Source organism: Macrobrachium nipponense, chromosome 27 (genome assembly GCF_015104395.2).
Source record: "Macrobrachium nipponense isolate FS-2020 chromosome 27, ASM1510439v2, whole genome shotgun sequence".
Lineage (NCBI taxonomy): Eukaryota > Metazoa > Arthropoda > Malacostraca > Decapoda > Palaemonidae > Macrobrachium > Macrobrachium nipponense.
The window spans coordinates 17,915,236-17,919,455 of record NC_087216.1 but is presented as its reverse complement, the minus strand read 5'-3'; positions in this window follow the sequence as shown (position 1 = coordinate 17,919,455).

Here is a 4,220-nt window from a genome sequence, read left to right as displayed (position 1 = left end):
ACCAGGAATATTGCGGGAAACATTCACTTATGGAAGGATAAGGTTAAAGTATGTTGGATGCTAAAGAAATTAGAAAGGAGAATTTTATTTTTATTACATTAATGCTGGTGATCTCACCAGCACATGCTTGGAGAAATATGGACGCAGAATTATGGTGTTCTAAATGGGTGAGGTTGAATGTCGTTTTCTCTGAATAGATCTCGAAGGGTTGGCAGGAAATGTTCAGACGCACAACGAATCAACCTATTTAACATTTGTAGTAGAATATGTCATATAATGTAGTGCACAGTTCCGCTCAACCCTTCCTACTTTTACTAGGATATTTCTGGTAGGTCAATTCTATTATAAGTCATATACACGAGAAAAACTTTCTGCCTCCTTAATCAGAAATCACCAATTTTAAAAACATATTTTTAATAACTTTTTAGTACCTGAGACGACTCAGGTTTGAACATTATGTGAGGGCAAGTCTCCATTTGAGACATTGCCACAGTCTCTGATTTTGATACATTGATTTAAAATGTAAAAATGTTGCCCAGATGATAAAATCAATTATTCAAGGAGTTTCCAATCTGTCCTCAAAACATTTCCCCCTGTGGTGCCTTCAAGTATTTGTGAGTTAAGTAATTGTGAACGAGTTATCACACTTTATCATTAGATGATTATATGAAGTATGAAGGACTCAAATTCTAAATTTCTTGAAGTTACCGTCTACAGTTTATGTGAAAGATGACTATAAAGTATTAAGTATTATGGTTGTAAAGAAATTTATTGGTTTCTGGAAATCCCAGTTTTTGTTGTAAGCCCGGTGTACTAGCTCCTGCTCAAAGAAAAGTAAATATATAGAAAAATGCCTATCCCTCTATTCCTAATAATTTCATCTTTCTGGGAGACTTAATGATAAGATGATGAAATAAATTACAAAAAACAATTCACCAACAAAGAACCAAGCTCCTAAAAGAAAAGATAAAACAAAAAAGGTTACAAATAAGACCGATGAACTGAGTGTTCCTCACTTTCGAGTGACCTCTTCCTCAGAAGGAAAAAATTATGGAAATGGCCCATCAAATATGGGCGTGTTTTGGGTGACGCCTTACGATGTATCATATACTTGAGATCATCTAAGTCAGCTTTTTATGCTCTGGAAATTTTAATGGTATGAGTCATTTCCTTGTATCATCAATTCTCTCTCTCTCTCTCTCTCTCTCTCAGTTCCGTCCAGAATAAGGAGTGCTTTTAAGTGTCTTATACATTTAAACACACACACACACAAAGATATGTGTGCGCGCGCGAGCTTATTCGATAGGTAGAAAGATCCTACTCATCTCTGCTTTCACAAATCATCATCTTCTGCTTTATAGAGATTATTATCTTCCCTGCTTGAGGGAGCATCGACATCTGCTTGAAATAGATCATCGACCTTTGCTTATCAGAGATGATCGACCTCTGCTTGCAAGAAGTAATCAGTCCCTATTTGAAAGAAGTAATCGACTTCTGCTTTGAAGAGATATTTGGCATCTGCTTGCAAGAGGGAATCAGTCCTTATTTGAAAGAGATATTCGAGACAATTGACCTCTGCTTGCAAGAAGAAGTAATCAGTCCCTATTTGAAAGAGGTAACCGACTTCTGCTTTGAAGAGATAATTGACCTCTGCTTGCAAGATACAATCGAACTGTATTTAAGAGATTATTGTCGTCTCCCTGAATGGGAGTCATTGTTTTTTGCTCGTAAGAGATCACCAGGTTCTGCTTGACAGAAAGTATAGACAACTGCAAGAAAGAGATCACTAACCTACTAGTTAAATGAAGGCATTGAAATGATAATTAGCTCTGACTGAGCTTCCAAAAATCCTCTATTACTTTTAGGCATCCTGTCAGGTCCTACCTACAATTGGAAGGAACCCCCAAAAATACTATGATAAGGAATTAGCCTAAGAGCCCTGACCTCTGTTTAGGCCACCATAGGTATTCCCGGACATTCCATTGAGGAGCGAGAGATGTGTATTTCTGGTGATAGAAGTTCACTCTCGACGTGGTTCGGAAGTCACGTAAAGCCGTTGGTCCCGTTGCTGAATAACCACTGGTTCAATGCAGCGTAAAAACACCATACAAACAGACAAACAAACAAAACCAGAGGTATTCTGACTGAGAAACAGAGAGAGAGAGGGAGAGGGAGAGACGTTAGCAACTAAGTACACGAAGCCGAGTAAGGGGGATAAAGAGACCAAAACTTTTTGTAAACACTCTTGAAAAACAATGAGCAACCAAGATGCGTCTTAACCAGCCCCCTTTTACCTTCTTTTACTTCATCTCGCCGCGTGATTTGTGAGTCTCCGCCTCTCAAGTGTGAGAGATCTAAATATCCGTGTTACTGCTGTTTTCTTTACGCAAAAGAAAGACTATTCCTTGCCGACGTTAGCGCGACTTTTGTGTGGTGGTTCTTAGCTAAGAGCTTGCACAAAAATGAACCTAATTGATGTTTCCGTGATTATACATTTTCATTTTTTTAGAAATACCTACAAAAATCAGCGTGAACTTGTATGTATGTATAGTGTATATTCAGGCTTTATTCGTTTTCGTTGTAGAAATACGTACAAAAATCAGCGTGAATTTGACTGTATGCATAATGTAAATATATACACAGGTTTTTTCTTCGGTAATATCTTAACTTTATTTCAGAAACTATCTTCAGATAAGAAGGAATATGACAGCCCTGATTTCGTCTGCAGGGGAAACGCTTAGCATCCATTTTGAAAACTGTGTATTCTTCTCGTTCACAACTTTGGTGATGATACCGATTATCTATGAGGTTAAGGACAGTCACTTCACGTCCCAGAGAGGAAAGACAAGTCACTTCACGTCCCTGAGATGAAAGACAAGTCACTTCACGTCCCTGAGATGAAAGACAAGTCACTTCACGTCCCTGAGATGGAAGACAAGTCACTTCACGTCCCTGAGATGAAAGACAAGTCACTTCACGTCCCAGAGATGAAAGACAAATAACTTCACGTCCCTGAGATGAAAGACATGGGAGATGAGGTGCCCTGTGTGAATCTCCAGCTACTTGGAGCCTCGGAGTCTTTTAGTGTTTTATTATATGAGAACGAGTAGATAACTTGAGATCGTTTTATTTACTGACTTAAGGATTCATTATGTCAAGCTAAAGAGGACGTCCCTCTCAGGGGTCCTTATGAAGTACGGATACCTTATAATTTTAGTTACTTTCACGGGGCAGTTTCGCGTGACCAGGGAGTCACGTTTTTAGACCCCAGCAGGGTTCACCGTAGGGACTTGGTTCCCGTACGGGGGTAATAATAATAATAATAATAATAATAATAATAATAATAATAATAATAATAATATCCTTTATTTCAGCTCAGGGCCATATACATGGAATATACAAAATACAAACAGTAACTTACACAATCTAGATACATGAGATAACATGATGCAAAAATGAATAATCGGCACTTATCCACAAAACCGCTGAGGTAGCATAAAAGATAGTAATCATAATACTGGTAATAACAGTAATAATATTGGTAGAAAAAAAATGCATTGAGAGTTATAACAGTTAGTGCACAGATTATATAACTTAAATTTCGACTAGAGACCTTAGGTGGTTATAGTAGTCAGGTCCAGAGGGCTAAATACGAAAATTGAATGTTAACAAACTTTAACTTGATAGTATTGACAGTAATAATGAAAAAGTAAAATATCAGCAATAAATATAATAATAATGAGAGAATCTGCAGATGACATTTCACTCGGGTTACCAGACTGGACATTGTTCTCCTTATAATGATTTTCAAATTGTCCAGGTGGTTTTCTATAAACATCTGTGTGGCGGAGTGGTAGCGGGGAGTGTTTGTGAAGCGTCTCAAAATGTCATTGTGTACAACAGTGATACGTCTCATGGTCTCTTTGGGTAGTGCCGTCAGTGCGCCTCATGCGGTACACTGCAGGCATTACTTAAAAGTTCTTGGCTGCAGCCCCTTCCGTTCCTTTTACTGTACCTTCTCTCATATTCCCTTTCATCCCTCTGACTTCCCAGCATCTCGTAACAATTGATTCATAGTGCAACTGCGACGTTTTCCTTCTGTTACACCTTTCAAACCTCCTTTTACTGTCAATTTCCGTTTCAGCGCTGAATGGCCTCATAGGTCCCAGTGTTTGACCTTTGGTCTAAATTCTATGTTCAATTCATAGGGACCTGGTCTT